This window comes from Cibotium barometz, chromosome 40 (genome assembly GCF_041138505.1).
Source record: "Cibotium barometz isolate CiBa-2024 chromosome 40, ASM4113850v1, whole genome shotgun sequence".
Lineage (NCBI taxonomy): Eukaryota > Viridiplantae > Streptophyta > Polypodiopsida > Cyatheales > Cibotiaceae > Cibotium > Cibotium barometz.
The window spans coordinates 48,351,358-48,373,424 of NC_141085.1; the positions used below are offsets into that span (position 1 = coordinate 48,351,358).

The following is a 22,067-nucleotide window of genomic DNA, read 5'->3' on the forward strand; positions in this document are numbered from 1 at the left end:
TCTCTATTTCTCTCTCTCTCTCTCTCTCTCTCTCTCTCTCTCTCCCTCTCACACACACACAAACTATGTCAAAAAAACCCACACACACGCATAAAATACACACACAATCTCTCCCTCTCTCTCTCTCTCTCTCACACACACACACTATTTCAAAAACCCTCAAACACACACACTCTATTCACTACCTTTAAAAATTAATAAAACTTTCAAAGGGCACACACACACACACACACACACATAATTTCAAAAACACACACATACACCCATAAAAAACACACACTCTCTCTCTCTCTCTCTCTCTCTCTCTCTCTCTCTCTCACACACACACACACACACATACACACAATTTTAAAAATCCTCAAACACACACACACACACACACTCTATTCACTAACTTTTAAAATTAATAAAACTTTCAAAAATCCTCAAACTATTCACAAATCTAAATCGTTCATCATAAAACTTTTAAAAACACTTTCAACATATTAAAAAACACACACTCACCTACAAAATACACTCTCTCTCTTTCTCTCTCTCTCTCACTCTCACGCTCACACACACACTCTCTCTCTCTCTCTCTGACACACTCTCTCACGCTCACACACACACTCTCTCTCTCTCTCACACACATTATTCATAAACTTTTATAATTAATAAAACTTTCAAAATACATACTCTCGCTCTATCTCTCTCTCTCTCACACACACAAACACACACTTTTTCAAAAACCCACACACACACCCATAAAATACACACACACTCTCTCTCTTTCTCTCTCGTTCTCTCTCTCTCTCTCTCTCTCTCTCTCTCTCTCACACACACACACACACTCACTCACTCACTTTCAAAAACCCTCAAACAACACACACATACTATTCACTATCTTTTTAAATCAATAAAACTTTCATTCATGAAATGAACACATATACTATTCACTAACCCGTAAAGGAGGGGAGGGAGGTGATGCGGCTGCATGATGCAGGGAGGGGAGCCAGGCGGCGCAGACCAACACGGCTGCATGTAAGGAGGGGAGGCCAAACCACCAAGCTTACCGCCAACGCGGCTGCATGCAAGGACACCATGGAACCCGTCGAGGAGGGGAGGGAAGTGACGCGGCTGCATGCAAGGAGGGGAGCGAGCGCAGACCAACGCGAAGGAGGGGAGGCCAAACAGCCAAGCTCTCGGCCAACACTGCCGCATGCAGACCAACACAGGACAAACAACCAATCTCTCTCTCTCTCTCTCTCTCTCACACACACACACACAGAGAAACACGGGCTGGTTGCATGCAACCAATCTCTCTCTCTCTCTCTCTCTCTCTCTCTCTCTCACACACACACACACACACACACACACCCCCACACACACACGACGCAAGGTTCTAGAACACCATCGAAGAAAGAGTTGGGCGCAAGGAATGCGGGCTTACCGTGGTGGACGACACCGAGGAGGGGAGGTGCGCTACAGTAGACCAAGGAGGGGAGGCGCGCTACCGCAGACCGAGGAGGGCAGGGGAGGAACACCTGCATCACAACCAACAAGAATAGTAGGTGAGAGAGAGAAAATGAGGTGAGAGAGAGAGAGAGAGAGAGAGAGAGAGAGAGAGAGAGAGAATGAGAGAGGAGAGAGAGGCATGGCTCACCAGCCGCACACAGCAAAGAACGCTCGCACACTCGCACAGAAACTCTCTCACATAGATTTTTGAAACTCTCCCCCCGCCACATTGAAGGTATGGCGGCTGCATGCACTGCCCACCATGCAACCTGTGGGTCAGAGAGGTGGAGGGGCGGAGTCTGGACCTGCATGTTTGAAGGAGGAGGTGGCCCTGCAACGTGCGCGAGTGACAGAGACGTCGTGGACCTACAACCTGCAGAGGAGGCGGCTGCATGAAAGAAGGCGGCACACCCCCCAAAGAGTTTGCCACGTGGAGGGGGTGCACAAGCCCAGTTAAGAATAGATAGAAGATATGTTAAAAGTGTATAAATTGTTTACATTTTACCATTAAACTTTCTGCAAACCCCAAATTGAATGTGACACGAGACGTAGCATCAGAACAAAACGTACTACAATTACTTCAGCCGCTGATATGTAAAGAGAGGGGAAGAGAAAGGGAGACTGTGATCTGAAGAGAGAGAGAGAGAGAGAGGTTGCGCTTCAACTGATCCGAAAAGAAAGAGATAGGTTTCACATTGATTTCGATTTTTTTGAAGTGTTCAATAAATTTTTTACTGATATCACCGCCCATGCGTGGAACCAGCAAAGTGGATATCATGATAGTGGATCCTAGCATCACAATGTAGTGCTGAAACCCTAACAATATTGCCTTAGCTGCAACAAAAACACCAAAAAGAACAAACAAAACATTTATATCATATACGACATAAACTGCGAATGTTGTGGGAGTCGTGCAGAAGGATTTAAAAAATCTTAAATGATAAACGAAATGCCCTCGGCCTACTAGCGGCGCACCAAGCACTGGCAGGCAGCCGATTGCCGGCTTTTAGTTTCCGTTGATTTGTTGCCGGTTTTTAATTCCTGACAGGGCGGGGGCGGATTGGACGGCCCAGATTGCCGCTGCTGCGCCGTTTTTCAACCCACTCTCACGACGTGACATTTTTCACGGCCTGGGCAGCGACCAAGCCTGGACAGGTTTTTTTAACACTGACTCTGCGCATGCAAGCACACATGCCAGCGAGTGGTTGCCTTGTTTCTGGCCTGCCTTTAGGAGTTTTCAGAAGGCACACTTTTGGTCAATCTAACCTTTTCTATATCAATGATCAGCTGCTGTTGCTAATCGAACATGTTATAGTCATCATGTTCCTTGCTGGATGATATTTTCCTTGAGTCCTCAGTTGTGCTAATGTATAGGATAGAGTAACCGACCAATTACCCTGAAGGTCCTCGAATGTACTCGAATCCTCTCTTCTCCTCTTTTTAAAGGTACAGAAACTTAAAAAAGAATGAATTAGCTAAGGAAATGTACAACTTCCACACAGAATGCAAAGGTGGTTTTTTCCTTCTTCTTCTTCTTCCTTACAATAAGAAAGGATCATGATGTTTGGTCTACTCCAATCTCAGCCAGTCTCATGAAGACAAGTTCCATTGTCGGGCGTCCTGCAGGGTTCTCTCTCACACACTCACAAGCAATAGTGAAGTAAGCTGCAACTTGCTCATATGGGGGAGGTGCTTGCTCCTTCAAAACAGGGTCAAGAAGCTGCAATTCATGGCCTTCTTCATTCAATTGGCGAGCCCATTTGACCAAAGTCCTCAAATTCCTCTCTTTCACACTCAGATTGGGTCTCCTCCCTGTGGCAAGCTCAAGCAAGACCATGCCAAAACTATATACATCGGCCTGCCTAGTTGCACTTAGTGTAGTAGAGTATTCAGGTGCCATATAGCCCAGTGTCCCAGCAGCTTCAGTGCTCACATGAGAAACCAAAGGATCCATGTTCCTTGCCAGGCCAAAATCAGCTATATGAGCCTCAAACCCTCTCCCCAATAATATATTGCTTGATTTGACATCTCTATGTATTACATGCGGATTGCATTCATGATGTAAATAAGCCAACCCACTAGCTGCCCCTTGTGCTATCCTTAGCCTTAGGTTCCAATTCAACATTTTGGGACCTTCTTTCTTCTCATGTAGCCATGTATCTAAACTCCCATTTTCAATAAATTCATACACAAGCACTCTGTCATCCCCCACCGTGCAATAGGCCAAAAGCTCTACCAAATTGGGGTGCTTTATCTTGCCTAATGTCTCCATTTCTGCCTCAAATTCTCTCTTCCCTTGCATCCCATCGGTGGAGAGCTTCTTCACTGCCACAGCTCTGCCATCAGGCAAAGTGGCATGGAACACAAGCCCAAACCCACCATCTCCAATTACCCTGCCTTTATCAAAATCATCTGTGGCCCTAACAAGGATCTGCATACTAATGCATTGTATGTTTGGATCAAACATCCTGCTGCTGTGACATTTCCTCAAGCTGGATAGTTTTTCTGCATGTGCTGCATGCCCATGGAGCCTCCGGTGGCGCCACACCCCAAACTTCAGACGGCATAAAACCAGAATGCCCAATATAAGCATAGCAACACCAAAAACCCCCACTCCAGTGAGAATTCTCTTTCTGGAACCTTGCCCTTCTCGTAGAAACCGACGAAACAAGGCACCTTCCTGCATGTCCTTAGATGGTACATCACGATGTAATACATAAAGGGATGTGGAAACCAGCCCTGCAAGATAATTGGAAGTCAAATTCACGTAGTGCAGGCCTGTATTGGTGCTTGCAAGCAAGCATTGAGTGTATCCCTTCATCATATGGCTTTTGAGGTCAGGAAATCTCTGCTTGAAACTATTGTCTAGGACCCATCTTCATATCCAGCTCTCTGATGAAATATTAAGGCTTCCTCCAAGGCAATAGTTGAATGAAGCTCCATGATGGGTTATGCCTTTAACCTGTTTCTGGAGAGATCAAGAATCTGACGATGCCTTAATCCTCCAATCTCAGCTGGGATGAACCCATTTGGAAGCTGATGACAACGATCGTGCTGCTGGTAATGATGTAGAAATCCTTATTCTTCTTGCGAACATAAAAGTGACAGGCAAGGTTGCCCAAATACCAGTCAGGGATTCTTCTTAGGCATGTAAAAAATTGACTGTTATCCGTGTACAGTCATACAGACCCTTGACTCATCCAAGTGCTTCGCTTCTGATACATGCATTCACTATTGTTACAACCTTGGTTAATCCGGAAAATTAAGCACAACGGGAAGTGCAATCCTGACCTAATGAGAGTCCAGTCACAAAGGAGCAGAAAACCATGGATCTGCATCCCCAAAAAAAACTACCTTCGCCACTGGCATCAAAAGGGTACATAATCCCATCATGGGCATTGGGCACCCAAAAGCAAATGCAAATTTCTCAAGAGCTCAATTTCTGATGCTCAGAATACAATTCATGGGCACCCAAAAGCAGGTGCTAAGAGCTCGTTCGGAGCAGCACCCAAGAGCAGGTGCAGGTTTTTTTGGCTTGCGAATGGGCACCCAATAATAACAGGTCCAATTCCTGACTTAGTAATGAGCTGACTTCAGTCGTCGACAGTAGAAAAAGATGAGTGATAGTTATCCATCCGCAGTGACTCTTTCACATGATTTCCCATTTCCCATTTATCCCGCGGCCCGCCTTCTACTTTTTGACGGGCCCGCTTTTATTTCAGAAAAAATAAAATAAAATCAGTGACTGCATTTTTTAGCATTTTGGCCGTAAAATACTTGTAAAATTTTGAAATGCCCGTCAAAAATTACATTAAAAATACAAAAAAAACTTACTATATTTTACCAAACCCGTCAATTTCGAAGGGCTCAAAAGTCAAGCCTACATGGCACTCATGAGACCTCGCCTAAGCCTAGCCTGGGGGGCGAGTGTGGGCTCGGGGAAAGATAACCTTGCAAGTCTGCACGAAAAGTCCCTTCTTGTATATTTTCCACAAACATTGTCCTAGACTTTGTTTTCAAGGTTAAATTTTCGTTGTTGAAGCATCTTTAATTTCTTACTAGTTTTGTACCCACGTTGCTGCAGCACTACCCCTATCCATGCACAATCTGCCCTACCCTTACACTTCTGCCATGTGGCTAGAGAGAGGAGATCCACGTGTTATAGCTCTTGAAATAGCATGAGTCATAGTGTAGAGATTTGGGGGCCGCCAAGAGGAAATTTAAAGTTGGATTGAGACGACACATTAGAGCCAAAGTAAATATGTTCAATCCTCATTCTTTGAGCTCTACTATTTCCTTGGCTCTTAACTTTAAATAGAAAAATGGTGTTCCAAAGGAAGCTAGGGTTACTCAAGAGCTTCGTCCATCTAAATTTCAAAAGTATGTTCCTACTTCTAAATCTTTTGACAGGTTTCAAGGTTCGAACTACAACTTCTAAATCTTTTGACAGGTTTCAAGGTTCGAACTACAACTTCTAAATCTTTTGACAAGTTTCGAGGTTCAAACCACAACTTCAATCGATTCAACAATAGGAAGAGCAATGATTCAAAAGCTAAATTTGAAGAGAATACTTCCAAGGTAAGCCTTGAGCAAATGCTTTTCCAACATCTCTCTCATCATGACCCTTGTACATACAATTTGGGTATCGTGCATGAAGGGTTAAGTATTGGAAAGGGGTTTGCAAAGGGGTAGGCTAGAGGGTTCACAATAGGGAGAGGAGGGTGTAGTATGGGTTTTTTGCATGTGAGGCTAAGAGGGCAACAAGCCTCTGTGTTAGAATCGTCTGATCTATTTTCCACACAAAGGCTTTCCACGAAGAGGAGACAAAGGGAAGGTGCGCATGGGGTTTAGCACATAGGTGAGGGGACGGATGAAGATGAAGATGAAGATGAAGATGAAGAGTGCAATGCTTTCTTACCTGTTTTAAGGTAGTGCCCCTAGAGTATTATTAAATTAATACTCTAAGGTCGTGCCCTTTGTGTATTAATAATAAATTAATACACAAATTCAATTGGAGTGAATAAGAAAAATTCAATTGGAGTGAATAAATTAATACACAAATTCAATTGGAGTGAATAAGAAAAATTATGAAAGGGTTTCCCTATTTATGTGCAACTCGGCTTACTTTAAACCTGGCTTTTGCAATTTGATTGCCCTTCTCTCTCTCTTGTCCTTTCATTTTACCCCCTTAAAAAAAAGGTTTATTTGTGTTTTTTCATTTAAAACAAAACAAAAAACTATTCCATACTCTCTCTCTATATGTCTCTCTCTTTAAATATATATATGCTAATATATACACATACCAACCGTTGTACATGCTCTCTCTCTCTCTCTCTCTCTCTCTCTCTCTCTCTCTCTCTCTTCGCATTTAAAACAAAAAAAAATATTTTTTTCAACTAATTCTTCTTCTTCTTCTTCTTCTTCTCTCTCTCTCTCTCTTCACATTTAAAACAAAAAAATATATTTTTTTCAACTAATTCTTCTTCTTCTTCTTCTTCTTCTTCTTCTCTCTCTCTCTCTCTCTCTCTCTCTCTCTCTCTCTCTCTATATATATATATATATATATACTAAATTTGCACACACACACACCAACCATTGTATAGACTCTCTCTCTCTCTCTCTCTCTCTCTCTCTCTCTCTCTCTCTCTCTCTCTTGTTCTTTTTTATTTTCCCATTTATAATAAATGAATAAACTAATTCTACATCTCTCGCTCTTTTTTTTCATTTAAAACAAAGCAAAAAAACATTTCATTTAAACTAATTCTTCTTCTTCTTCTTCTTCTTCTTCTTCTTCTCTCTCTCTCTCTCTCTCTCTCTCTCTCTCTCTCTCTCTCTCTCTCTCTCTCTTAAAAAGGCTCATTCTTTTCTTCTCATTTAAAGCAACACAAAAAACATTTTTGTTTAACTCACTTTACTTGTGTGTGTGTGTGTGTGTGTGTGTGTAGATTTCTAGGTGCATGGTTCTCTATAGGTTTTGGGCATGCACGGTTGCTGGGTAGTTGGGAAGTCGCCACATGGTAGCTCTCTTTCTCTCTCTTGCTCTCTCTACCCACCCCCACATCATAGCTCTCACCACCATTTTATACATGCCTCTCCCACTACTTCTTTCATCCACATGTGGCAATCTACTGCCAAGCCACCTTGTAGCTCCATATCGATAACTATTTTTATGATGACATATGCCGAGCAACACGCTCTCGTCTTAAGCATAAGGTATGAATTGAGCAAACCATGGAGCACCATGCATAATGGATTTCTCAACACCTAACCCAATGCCAAAAATGGGAGTTCTACGCTTAGAAAGAGGATGCATTAAATGGACTCTTCTTAAGGCCAAACTATAAAGAGTCTTGGAGGAAACTCTAAGAGCATTGCCCCCCCCCCCCCCCATTCAGCTTCCCAGACACATGGCACTCGTAAGCACTCTCCCTCTATCACATCCCCCATCAACCACCTCTACCCCCACCACCAAATCCCCACTCTACCACCTCCACCTTCTTCCCAACGGGCATGGCCCTCATCCATTAGGGGAATTTTGGGCTCATTTTTAGGGGAATTTTGGGCTCATTTTTGGGCCCTCTAAGGAATGCCACATCATAAAAAATGGGGCCATGGTAATTTTTTTGTAAATCAACTCCAATTTTTTCAGAGGTTGCATATATAGAATCTACTCTTCAAGATATTTCCATTGATATATAACATGATGGGGTTTGGACTTGACCCATGGAAGATGTACAAAAAGTATGTTCAAAAGTGATGATGTTGACCGTTACGGTAGCCTTTAATCTTGATTTTGAGGAAAATGGTATATCTTGAGCTTAGCAACTCCAAATATTTCGGAGTTTGAAATTATAAGATCTACTTTTCATGATCTTTCTAATGATATGTCATATGATGGGGTTTTAACATAAGGTAAAATATGTTCACTTCAACCTCGATTTTCAAGGTAAAGATGGCAAAAAATCCCTTAGAGGGCCCAAAAATGAGCCCAAATTTCTCCTAATGTTCACCCTCTGTGCCATCATCAAGGAGGGTAGGTAATGGTTTTCAATACCTCCCACCCCTTCACATCCAGATTGAGCTTCACATATAGAGGGGATGTGTCAATTATGCCACATAGGGGTTGAGATAGAGGAGCATTACATATGTTGTTTCCTAGTATGATATGAGATCTCCAGGAGGTTTTATTGTCCTTTCCATGAGGGATTTGCCCCAGTTTCTAGGATTATTGACTTCTCGAACCAACGCTTAGGTCTCTTCCCTAGCTCCATAGGACCATTTTCTTGAGAGAGCTTTAGCCGAGCCACCTCCCTCGCGAGATGACAAGTAACCGTCTCACCAGCTACCTAAGAGGAGGAGGAAACCCATACAATGGATCTTGTGGAGCCATCTCGATAGGAAGACCGCCTCTCCCAAGAGTAGTTACCTCGAACCGGGGCCTTCACATTCTAGCAAGAGGAGTTATCCGATTGACTTTGAATTCCACTAGCATGTCCCCGATGCCCCAATCCCTCGAACGCCTAATCATGAACCCCTCATGTTAGAAATCTTTCCAACCATTAGGAAAAATGATTAATCTTCCAAAGACAATTCAGCTTAAACATAAATGTGCAACAAATTAAAATGTGAAGCATAGCTTAGGATAAACAAATTGCATGGAAGAGTAAACATCACCATCGACACAAATTGGGTTAAATCTCCCCCCTCATATGTGTAGCTCCTTTCATAATTGTAGGTTAGAGGGCTACAAACGTTGAAGACCTAAGCTACAAGCGATCAAACAGATCCATGGTTGTGTAGAGAGAGAACATCAAATAGTAGAGAGAGTAGATTTTCACGATACAATGATTTTATTGATGTTATGAAAGCTCCACCAAGTACATGCTTTTATAGGCAAGTAGCCTTATCTTTTGACTCAATCAAACCAACTAGGTGACTGACATTGCATGGCCATTGACATCATTGCTTACATCACACACACATAATATCTTATCCACATAAGGGTGGGTTCACACACATAAGCAAACTTACACATACTAGTGCACTCATAAGGAGTGTTCACATGTAGTTACGCACTTTGGCTACATGTTTCCCCTTTGGATTTGGAACCCATACAATTATAAATGATGGGAGAACATATGTTGTCTTAAAAAACCCCCTTACAATAGATGTTCAAATGCCTAGAGAATGATACAATGCTAGATACACAGATGTTCTAAACAATGATACATATCTAGATACGTCAAAGACATAGTACCCATAGTATTGATATAAATCCTAGTTGAAGGTTTCCTTTTTAATGTTAGGCCAAGAGGTCCTTGGTAGCAAGAGTAGCCTAAAAACCATGATGGTTGTGGGTTGGGCGCTGTACATAGCTTTCCAAGTAGATGTGTTCGATGAAGTCCATTTTGATGATGGTCGAAGAAAACCATCTAGAAAACCCATGTGTACTGGCCTTTGGGTGGTGCTAAAGTGTAGGTCCACAGTCATATACAAAAGATTGTGTATATCCATGTGAATTGGTGCTTGAATATAACACCAAAGGAATAAAGTAACCTTTGATTTTTGACTTTAGGATTTTGAAATCGTAATCATGAAGTGTAACCTTTTATTTGGTAGAGAGAGGCTGACCAAACGTTGGCAGCATCAACAATTGATCTTTAGGATTTTGGAATCATAATCATGAAGAGTAACCTTTTATTTTGTAAAGAGAGGCTGACCAAACGTTGGCAGCAGCAACAATTGATGACGACAGCGATGGGGGCTGAGAGGGTTTGTTAGGAGGTAGGGTCTCAACCTCAACCCTATCTCGGTTGATTGGCCAAGCACTAACGATGGCAGACGATGTCTTGGGGATGATGGCTCAACCTTGAACATTGGATGCACTAATGGTTGGTCTCCTTTAGGGCTGTGGTGTCACCGGGAGGTAGTAGTGTTGGACATGTATGTACTCTCAGGCTTAAGGCGGGGCACAAGGGATGCAATGACCAAGGAGGAGCAAGTTTGCACGGCAGTAAGCAGACACGTGCAAGAGGATGTTGAAGAGTGCTTGGCGGGCTGTAAACTTGTAAGGCTCACGAGAAGGTCCAAGGCGGAGAGACCAAGAGAAACAGGGAAGGGCCAAAATGGTACAACAATTAGCTCATGGAGCTATAAGCGGGGCAGGTCAATAGCGGGGGCGGAGAAGAAGAGGAGTTGTTCGCTGTGGAAAGATTGCCAAAGCTCAGCCATGAAGGGTCATCACAAAGCTCTGATACCAATTGTAAGGTAGAGGGCTACAAAGGTTGAAGACCTAAGCTACAAGGGATCAAACACATCCATGGTTCTGTAGAGAGAGAATATCAAATAGTAGAAAGAGAGTAGATTTGAATGATACAATGATTGGATTGATGTAGAGAGAGAATATCAAATAGTAGAAAGAGAGTAGATTTGAATGATACAATGATTGGATTGATGTTATGATAGCTCCACCAATTACATGCTTTTATAGGCAAGTAGCCTTATCTTTTGACTTAATCAAACCAACTCTAAAACCATTGGTACCTCCAAAGGAGGGCGGCAATAAGGCAAGGGCTACCTTGAGAAGTCATAGGCCCACCAAGATAATAACTCCTTATCCCACTTATCATGAATCATCAAAGAGGTCCAAATTCGGGTTAAGCATGAGGAGCTAATGCTAAATGAGACATTCACATGTAAAGAGAGTGTTTGAATAAGAGTTTGAAGATAAGAGAATGGCAATGACACAAAATGCTCAATTGAGGAGGCTTCATTTATTTATTTGAAAGGGAGAGGAGGCTCCTTTTATAGCTGGAGAATCACCCTCTCTTCCATTGTTACAAATTACAACATAAAAATCTTCAACCCTTCAGTGACATAAGGGTAGATGTCACCATCAATTGTCCTCTTAGGCTAAGTCTTCTATTGATTATTAAATTGAAGACTTTTTTACTTTGAAAGTGTGATGAGATAATAACCAAGTCTAAGTGGCATGTAGGTGGAGATCCCACTTACACATGGCGGAATTCTCCTCTTCCATGTAGGTATTCTAGAAGAATCTTTCCCAATTATGCACCTACACACACTCCTCCACATGCCTTCCACACTCCCCAACTTGTAGCCTTATGGTGAATACTATATTAATAATACAATAAAAATCCATGTGAGCATGAAGGCCCACTTTTATTTTCCACATCACTAGCCTATCTACCATACCAAAGTATACTTGTGGCATTTACAATGTGTGCACCCTAAATCAAGTAAAACCATTATATTTGAAGATAGAATGTTGTTATCAGTGTAGCCGCCAAGCCGCCGCATCACCACGTTGTTATTCCATTGTGGGCGCCACAATCTTCTTGGATAAGCTTCCACCTTATTACCATTGAGAAACCATCAAAATATATACAAAATTGAAAATGAAAGATATCAATTTTTCATGTCACATATTTTTCCCCCTAGCAGATCCTCCATGTTTATCTTGGGGGTCTGCTGGCCATGGTACTCGAGGGTAAAATATCTTTAGCCGATACTCATTGGCACGTCCGGGAACCTCCTAGGGCCACTTGCGTCCTCTAGAAGATAGGTGTTATTTTTGAACTTTTGCTTTATCCTGAAGGGGCCTTCCCAGCGTCGAAGAAGCTTCTTATCTAGCCGTTTCTCCACACGGCCATCATAAGCTTCCTTGCTTGAGTTCTGGCTTCTTCTTCTTCTTCTTCTTCTTCTTTGTGAGAGTGTCATGCCTTACCTTGCGCCGTTGTTGTGCAGCCTCCAAATTTTGAAGTGCCTGAAGTCGCCTTTCATCCAAGGTCTCCAGTTGTACTAGGCGTTGGGCATGTGCTTCTTCTTCATTATTCAAACGTGTAAAAGATGTGCGAAGGCTTGTGATTTCCAATTCTATTGGCAAAATAGCCTCCATTCCATAAGCTAACTGAAAAGGTGTGAAACCAAGAGAGAGTTTGTGAGTTGTCCTATAGGCCCACAGGACCTCTGGCAACAAATGCACATCCCACTTTCTCTTCATAGTATCCACAAGCTTAGACAAAGATCCACAAAGCAGTCCATTAGTTTTTCTACTAAACCATTACATTAAACCATTACATTGGGGATAATAGGGAGTTGACATAGCATGCTTTATTTTTAATTTCTGCACCAAAGCTTCAATCAAGTCATTCCTGCTGAAAGACCTCCCCCCATCCGTAAGGATTTCTAATGGGCACCCAAATCAGGCACATATGTATTCCCTGAGAAAGGATGCCACAGCCACTGCTTTATTATTGACCATGGCCTTTGCTTCTGCCCACCTTGTTGCATAATGTGTGGCCACCAATATGTAATACTTTCCATGTGAGGAACGAGGAAGTGGGCCCACAAAATCTAATCCCCACCTTTCAAATGGACCATATGCTGGGATAGGGTTTAAGGGTCCGGGAACCAATTGCTTATGCCCATATGCTTGGCATACTTCACAGCTCCTGCACCACTCATAGACATCCTTGCTGAGTTGAGGCCAATAATATCCTGTGTTAAGGATCCTCTGAGTTGTGCTGGATGAGGCAAAGTGACCTGAACATTCATGACATAATTCCATAATCCTTTTAGATTCTTCCAGGCTCACTACCCTCCTAAGAATCTTATCCTTACCTTGATTGTAAAGAACATCCCCTAGAATTGTGTAAGGATGAGCTTTCCTTGTAAGCCTTTGCTTCTGTTGAGGATTCAATCCAAGAGGGAAGTATCCTGTATCTAAATAGTGTTGAATATCTTGGAGCTCATGCCAACCTGTATCCATTAATGCAAGAATAGCTACTTTGAAAGAAGCCAAAGTTTTAGTAGCAATTCATCAGCCTTTTGATTATCCTTCCTGTTAACATGCATAAATTTACAAAACTCAAAAGCTTCTTTTAACTCCATTGCCCTTTTATACAATTCTTGGAGATTAGGACTCCTGTATTCTCCTTTCATTTGTCGGATGACCAATTGCGAATCTCCTTTAACCTCTACCTCTTTAATTCCATCTTTTATGCAATCTTCTAATCCCCAAATTAATGCATTGTACTCAGCCACATTATTTGATATAGCCTTTGGAAATTTCCTACCCTTGGCCCATACCTCTTTTCCTTCTGGATCAAATAAAACTATCCCCCGTCCCACATTGCTTGGAAAGGCTAAAGGCTCCATCAAAATGCATAGTGAAAGCAGTTGGTGGTGTCTCCAAATCTTCATATACTTCTTCCTTTGTTCCTGTTCCTTCTTCCTCTTCCTTCCTTGTCAAAAAATCTGCAAGAGAGGTCCTAGTGGTGTTTTCTGTAATAAAAGTGAAAGAGAATTCTTGAAGCTCACAAATCCACTTTGCAAACTTCCCTCCTGCAGGATTGGGTTTGCGGACCAAGAATTGTAAAGAAGGTTGAGATGTGAGGAAGACAAAAGGGCAAGGTAATAAGTATGACTGAACTTCTTTACTGCAAAAACAAGAGACAAACCACCTTTCTCCATTTCACCATACCTCTCCTCGTCATCAGTGAGTTGTCGGCTTGCATAATACACTGGTTGCATACGCCCTTGCTCTCCCTTTTGCAAGAGTATAGCACCCACTGAATGTGATGAGACACTTGGGTTCACATAAAAATCCTCCCCCCACCTAGGAGGCTGCACAATTGGACTTTGACTCATGCATTCCTTGAGCAAACAAAAAGATTGAATTTGATCCGGCCCCCATTGGAAAGAAACGTTCTTCTTTGTTAGCAGATTTATATGATACATCTTCTCAGTAGAGAACATGTCAACAAAGAGTTGGTAATACTTTGTTTTACCCAAAATCCTCCTTACCTCCCTTACATTATTGGTAGGTGGTGGGAGGGCCACAATTTCCTGTACCTTCTCAGGATCCATCTCTATGCCTTCTTCTGAGATAACATGTCCCAAGAGAACAACCTTCCTTCGTGCTAAGCGGCATTTTCCAGAATTAAGACACCCTTTTGCATCATCAATACTTTGCAAGGCCAACCTCAACTTTTCCAAGTGATCCATGTGGCTTGAATAAATGCAAAAATCATCCAAAAAGACCCTTATAAACTTTCCCAAGTAAGGTGTAAATACCTAATTCATGAAGCGTTGAAAAGTTGCTGGTGCATTGGTCAAGCCAAATGGCATCACCCTCTAGGCATACACTCCCCAAGGGGTGATAAATGAGGTTTTCCTTTGATCTTCTTCACAAATTCGGATTTGAAAGTATCCAGAGTATCCACATCACACATTGAATACAACTCATGACCTGCAACTTGATCCAAAATCTCGTCCTGAAAGGGTAGAGGATAATAATATCTCTTTGTGCATGCATTCAGAGGGCAAAAGTCCACACACACACACACGCCATTTTTTACCCTTTTTAGGAGTGTCTACAATTGGGGAAATCCACTCTGAATTCTCTACTAGAAAAATAAATCCAGCTTCAAGTAAATTAGTTACCTCATTCTTAAGCACCTCCACTTACACTACTCATTCTTAAGCACCTCCGCTTACACTACTCCCAAACGTCTTAGCCACTACCACTGGCTTACTTTGGGGCTTGAGATCAATCTTGTGCTCTACTAGGGTAACTTGGCGTACTTGTACCTGAGATGTTGAGGCTATCTCTACTCCTCCTGGTGGGGTCGGCACACTCAAAGAAGATTGGAATGTGGACTCAATATGAAGAGTGGCCTCCTTCTTCAAAGCAATACAAAGAGCCTCTTTAAAATTAGTGGGATCTTTGCTAAGAACGTTTCCATGCAAGCGGGGATCCAAAGACATGATAAACTTGCTCATATTAAGGTGCTCCATTGTTCATCTTAAGGTGCTCCATTGCTAAAGAACTCTTTGAATATCCCAGAGAAGGTGAAAAAGAAGAAGCAACAACATGTAAAGCAGCTTGTTTCTAAAGAACTCTTTGAATATCCCAGAGAAGGTGAAAAAGAAGAAGCAACAACATGTAAAGCAGCTTGTTGATATTTGATGAACAAGGCTTCATACCTCACTGAAAAGGTAGAAACTGACTCTCCTTCGTTTTGGAAAATCTGATCCAATTGCAATAGCAAAGCATTTGGTGACTCCACTATCCCAAATCTCTCCTTCATTGCTTTGGTCAACCTTTCCCAATCATTCTTTGACTCCTCTGGCAAAGCCTCATGCCAAGCTAAGGCCACACCCTCCAAGAAATCTAGAAGTATTTCTGCCCTCTCCTTTATAGACCAACCTGTCAAGCGGCATGCTCAGTTAAACTCTCAGAGATAACTCCTCGGGTCTTCTCTTTCCGATCCTTGGAACACCAGAATGTTGAACATCATGCACCAAAAGATGAGTAGCAACAACAAGGAAAATTTACTTATTTCAAAATAACTTTTCTTTAATCATGCGGGACCTTGAGATTAAAATAGAATAATTCTAAGTAAAACCTGCCCGTCCTCATCGCCACCAAAAGATGTGACACAAAGTTGGGGTTTTGACTTCCGCCCTTCTTTGAATCAAAACACACTTGTATGAAACCTCACAGCCTCCTCACCTCTCTTTCTCTCCCTAGGTTAAGATAAAGATAAACACATCAAAGGTGAGAGCATAATTCATGGAAGGAAAGATGAAAGGCTCAGGAGAAGCAAGAATTTCTGCCAGTCTTGTAGCTCCAAACAAGAGGGCAATTCTTTGTTTGGAAGAAAATCTTCCGACTCGGGATTATGTGAACGGAAACATACGGGGAATGTTGGTAAGGTTCATCCGTTCGAATTGGGCGATTTGGACGGAATATCTTAAAGTAAAAGAATATAGCAATCACTTACAAGAGGATAAGATACATGGGATTTACTTTTTGATAAGAGATTAAGAGGAATTAATCATTATTAAGAAGAAATAATGGCCAAAAGTCTATAAAAATAGAGATACACAGAGGATTAGAATTTTAAATCCATATAGATAGTACAAAAGAGGATTACATAAGTACGTAGAGCTTAAAGAGAGCTTCGCACCTATATAAAAACTTTTGAAAACGGGCAACCGAGTGAAACGTTATGAGCATTTTTCTACAAGACTCCAAAATTCGCCTAAAAGTTAGAAACTTTGGGAGAAATTCTAATCATCAATGAAGTAAAGGATTAAGAAATTAGTTACATGAGTGGAAAGAGCATATAAAGTGCTTCCTAGCCATATGATCAATTTTAGAAACCAATACCCAAGTGATGAGTAATTACCAGTTGAAACTTGGATATTAGACCACAAAAATTGCACTTCCCTCTCTTTGCACGAAACCTCAATTTTCACATAGCCTCTTGCCTTTCATCTCCTTCATGATTCAAGCTAGAGGGTAAGGGTTAACATTGCTCAGTGAACAATCGTAAAGATTTACCTATGGTCCCCAAAGTCTTTCCACATGCTCATTACCGTGCTATGCTAAGACCATTGGTATCTCCAAAGGAGGGCGACAATAAGGCAAGGGCTACCTTGAGAAGACACAGGCCCACCAAGATAATAACTCCTTATCCCACTTATCAATGAATCATCAAAGAGGTCCAAAATTGGGTTAAGCATGAGGAGCTAATGCTAAATGAGACATTCACATGTAAAGAGAGTGTTTGAATAAGGGTTTGAAGATAAGAGAATGGCAATGACACAAAATGCTCAATTGAGAAGGCTTCATTTATTTATTTGAAAGGGAGAGGAGGGCTCCTTTTATAGGTGGAGAATCACCCTCTCTTCCATTGTTACAAATTACAACATAAAAATCTTCAACCCTTTACTGACATAAGGGTAGATGTCACCATCAATTGTCCTCTTAGGCTAAGTCTTCTCTATTGATTATTAAATTGAAGACTTTTTGACTTTGAAAGTGTGATGAGATAATAGCCAAGTCTAAGTGGCATGTAGGTGGAGTTCCACACATGGCGGAATTCTCCTCTTCCATGTAGGCATTCTAGAAGAATCTTTCACAATTATGCACCTAAGCACACTCCTCCACATGCCTTCCACTTTCCCCAACTTGTAGCCTTATGGTGAATACTATATTAATAATACAATAAAAATCCATGTGAGCATGAAGGCCCACTTTTATTTTCCACATCACTAGTCTATCTACCATACCAAAATATTTATCAAGCATACTTGTGGCATTTACAATGTGTGCACCCTAAATCAAGTAAAACCATTATATTTGAAGATAAAATGCTGTTATCAGGGTAGCTACCAAGCCACCGCATCACCATGCCATTATTCAATTGTGGGTGCCGCAATCTTCTTGGACAAGCTTTCACCTTATTAGCATTGAAAAAATATGTACCAATTTTTCATGTCACAATACTAATAATTTAACATGACATAATGGCTTCTCAGAGGCATCCCCAATTAGCCATAAAGGGCATGTGCTAACATCCCTCTTGCTCGAGTCGGCATTGTCCTCAGTTACATGTTTTCTTATATGAGTGAATAATGTCGGGACAAGGGAGGTAAAACTGCTCTAAAATCCATCTAGCCTATTCTCGTGGGGATAGTTTTTAAAAGTAAAAAAGTATCTAATGTATGTGTTTCTATTGGATTTAGTGGCGTGTTCATGATCAATAATTTTGTTTGTCTCTAAGTGTTCTTCATTATCCAAGACTTTTCATAAATAGGATGAGTAGGTATGGGTCCCCTAAATGGCCTTAACAAGACTTTTCATAAATAGGATGAGTAGGTATGGGTCCCCTAAATGGCCTTAACAAACTAATATGAAAAGAATTGTGAATTCTCCAATGGGAAGCTAGTCCTAGTCTCTATAGGTGAAGTTATTAATTTTATCTAACACCCAAAAAGGACCTTAGAATCTAGGTGCCAATTTGACAACAAGAGTCTTCTCTACACTTTTGAGTCTTCTCTTTTTTCGATCAAGAGAACATAATCTCAAGTTTCAAAGGTCATTGGCTCTCTCTTTTTGTTTGTCTGCATGATATATTTTTCTTGAGATTTTTTGATAGCTTTCTTGACTTGATCATGAATATTCTTAAAGTCCTTTATTCTTTTATGAATATATCAATGTAGAATCAATAGTATTCTTAAAGTCTTTTATGAATACATCAATGTAGATTCAATAGTATTTGAAAGATGAGTCATAGATGTAAGGTCTTACCATATGCTATCTCAAATGGTGCCTTTTTGGTAGCTAAATGAGTGGTATTGTTGTAGGTAAATTAAAGAATATGTAAATATTTATCCCAATATCTAGGTTGTGATAAAACATAAGTTCTAAGAAGATCTAAGATTTTTCTATTGGTCACTTTGTTTTGGCCATAAGATTTAGGGTGAAAAGCAATACATAAATCTATTTTATACCCAAATATTTAAACAATGTTGTCTAAAAATCACTAGAACGTTTAGAATGAATATGTGAAACAATGACTCTTGGGAAACCATGATGAATAAATATTTTCTTTAAAAATAAATGTGCAGCTTGATTAGCAATGAAGGTCTTGTTACATGTAATGAAATGTGCGTGTTTACTAAATCTATTAATAATGGTTCCCGTCTAGCTTATTGTGTTGAGGTAGTAATGCCTATGAAATACCTAGTTCCGAGCTTAAGGATTGCATTGCAAGAACGTTTGATGGAGAATGCATTAGCTGAAAGGCTAATCGATTTAGAGAAGCTTGATGAGACTAGATTAATTGCATCGCACGGACTCATGGTAGAAAAACAACGAAGAAAATATTGGTTCGACAAAAACTTAAAACAAAAAGAACTGGAAACAGTGGACTTTGTCCTCATGTATGGTGTAGGAAGCACCACGAAAAAGAAACTCAAGTACAGAGGCCTAGAACCCTTCTGAGTGTCTAAGATCACACCTCACGGGTCGATTAGAATTAAGATAATTGAGGGTGTATAAATGGAGGGTTACATCAATGGGAGCAAACTCAAAAAATATTTTGGACCACTTACCCAAGAGATTCTCTTGTAAGAACATCTCTTAAAACAACAAAAGCAGCTCACAAAGGAAAAAATCCAGCAAGCTAGCCTTCATAAGTAAGTTGGCGGTACTCCAGACAAATCAACACTCCACAAGGCATTCGTCCAGCAATGGGTCCGAAAGGATTTGCTAATGGCACAAGGTTACTACCAAGGCAATATGACAGTATAAGTGCCCAGACCCCACCTAGTGGCCACCATTGCAAACACCTCCGAATACAAAGGAAATGGTAGTAAAGGCATGCGAAACCAACTCCCAACTAAAACCAATGATCAAAGTGCACAACCACTGGTGTGGAGGAAGAAGCCAACCTAACACAATGGGTTAAATATAGCCAAAACAATACCAGTAACCACTTCGATCAAGGAGCTGGACAAGGACCTTGGTGAAGGGAGAAAAAGAAGGTCCCATAAATGGACACTTACACAAGCCCCAATCCACAGGACTTAGTAGAAAAACTGTTCAGTTGGGTGGAGGGAAGAATCAAACACTCCCACTCCCACATGCAGTTAAAACACTAGCAACAACACCTACCCAGAAGTGTCAAAGTGCCACCTTGGTTCCCATGGCAATAAGAAGATGAAGGTATCCATTAGTCACAAAATGGATATAAGGTAAAACTGGGTATCATTCACTCTTTTATATGCATATTTGAATGTCTGAGCATGAAGAAAAATAGAAGGTATCAATCTTGCACACACATGATCCAAAAACGTTCAGACCGTGAACTGGTACAAAAAGGTTCATGACGTGAACCGATCTTAAAAGGTTTATGCTGTGAACTAATCCAAAACAGTTCACGCTGTGAACTGGTGCAAAACAGTTCACACCGTGAACTGGTCCAAATGGACTAGTCCAAAGTACTTCTTCATGCCGTGAAATGGTTACTTTTTCCAAACCAATCATAGGATGACACACGGAATTCTTCATTAAGGCAGCTGCCCAGTCCAACGACTACGCCATAAATTCAAAATTATTTCCTTTTTTATCATTTTGCAATCGTCTTCCATCGTGTGCTTAAACACAATCGCACTTTCTTGCATCACATCCCTCCTCGCTTCTTCAAATTCAAATTGACAATTACATATTGAGGTGGGAGCTTGGGCCCTTCTTTGTTTTTGCTTTTCTTTTCATCTTTTCAAACTTTTATCGTAATCAATTAAACGTCTCGATTAAACAAAATCCTTGCATGTCGAATAAACGTCATGCATTTTATTATTGTTCCTTGCTCTGTGATGATCGACCATCCTTCCACTAAACTCCACTAGGTGGTCTCATCCAATCATGGGTTAATCAAATCTACAAGAAAAACAAAACATAAATACTTCACAGGGCCAAACCTGTAATTTTACGGAAATGGTAAAAACCTGCAGTCTCATGGAAATGGTCGAAAACCTGCGCTCTCACGGATTTCCATCTCACGTAAATCCATCTCACGGATTTCCGTCTCAAGGAAATCCATCTCATGAAAATAACTCTCGGATTTCTATCTCGAGAAAATCCATCCCATGGATTTCCATGTCACGGAAATCCATCTCACGAAAATAACTCACAGATTTCCGTCTCACGGAAATCCATCTCACAGATTTCCTTCTCATGAAAATCTGTCTCACGCAACTAACTCTCACAAAACTAAACCTCACAGATTTCCTTCTCACAGAAATCCATCTCACAGATTTTCTTCTCATGGAAATTAACTCTCAAACACGGCTTGCACTTTCACATTACATAATTTGACCTTTTCAATATCGCAACTAATATACCTCGTTTATTGCTCACACCCTGACAGGCTATGTGACAGCCATTTTGGATTACTAGAGACTGGCATAGTTATAGTGCCAACTCATTTAGTCGGGTTCACATTATGGACCGATCCTTGTATGTAGTAGTAGTTGAGTACTAACCCATATAGTGTGTACTTTCATCTTTATGTTATGTTACTAGAGACTGGCATAGTTATAGTGCCAACTCATTTAGTCGGGTTCACATTATGGACCAATCCTTGTATGTTGTAGTAGTTGAGTACTAACCCATATAGTGTGTACTCTCATCTTTATGTTATGTTACTTGAGTAGAGAAGAAGAAGACAGAAGAAAATTCAGCTATTCATCGCTCTCGCGTGTCTTGCTCTCTCTTGTGTGTGTGTGTGTGTTTGCTTGCTAGGGTTTGAATCTCTCCCTCTCCCCCACATTCTCTTTATGGTATCAGAGCCTGGTTCGTGTGAGAGCTAAGGAGGCAAGTAAGAGGCAAGAACAAGCAAGGAAGGAAGCGGTACTACATGGGTAATAGCACCATCATCTCTTTCCCCTTCTTGGTGTAGGTACAACACCCCCTCAGTAGCTCTGGGAGCTACACATCTCCGATTGAGGAGATGTCTTCACGGGAGCGGAGCTATAGGGCAGGTATATTATCCTACTCGATAGCATTTCTTCAGCCACATTCGCATTTCGGGCGCGTTTTACGAGTCCTGTTTCATCAATACAGGGTATTTTTGGTAATTTTCTGAAAGTTCTGGTAGAGAACTGTTTCTACTCGAAATCTGGTTATTGCAGTGCAGTAGTGCATTTTGGAAGTGCAGACAGGGTTTGCACATGTATTGTTGATATTGGTTGTA

The 22,067-nt window shown here is 41.1% G+C and overlaps 1 pseudogene; it reads right to left on the reverse strand.

The window, feature by feature from the left end:
- Positions 1-2,293: 2,293 nt before the first annotated feature.
- LOC147615587 (phytosulfokine receptor 1 pseudogene) lies at positions 2,294-5,031 on the reverse strand (annotated as a pseudogene).
- Between the last annotated feature and the right edge of the window lie 17,036 nt (positions 5,032-22,067).